Source organism: Monopterus albus, unplaced genomic scaffold (genome assembly GCF_001952655.1).
Source record: "Monopterus albus unplaced genomic scaffold, M_albus_1.0 scaffold451.1, whole genome shotgun sequence".
Taxonomy (NCBI): domain Eukaryota; kingdom Metazoa; phylum Chordata; class Actinopteri; order Synbranchiformes; family Synbranchidae; genus Monopterus; species Monopterus albus.
In genome coordinates this window covers 57037-57398 of record NW_018128331.1, presented here as the reverse complement: position 1 = coordinate 57398, position 362 = coordinate 57037, and positions in this window count along the sequence as shown.

The window sequence follows — 362 nt, the reverse complement described above, 5'->3', positions numbered from 1 at the left end:
AGTTTAAACACAGATATAAAGGTATGTGTCAATCAAGATATGGGCAAGAACAGGCTTAATGATTAATCAGATGGGAGTGTGGATGTAGAATATGTATCCATGTAGTAATACTGCTTGCAAACCAATGATGATAAGATGATGTTAGGGGGTAGGACTAGATAAGTCTAACTTCTTCCTACTCCGTTCAAGCATGTACTAGGTATAAGTAAATTGAAATCAAATCAAATCTTTGGTTTCTGGACAGAGATATTCACCTCGGTCTCCAGTAGTTAGAACAGTATGTTTCTAGTTTTTCTTAGACAAAAATCAATCGGTTTCTTTTACCTTCACCAGGGTACCGACATCATCATAGCCAATCACGG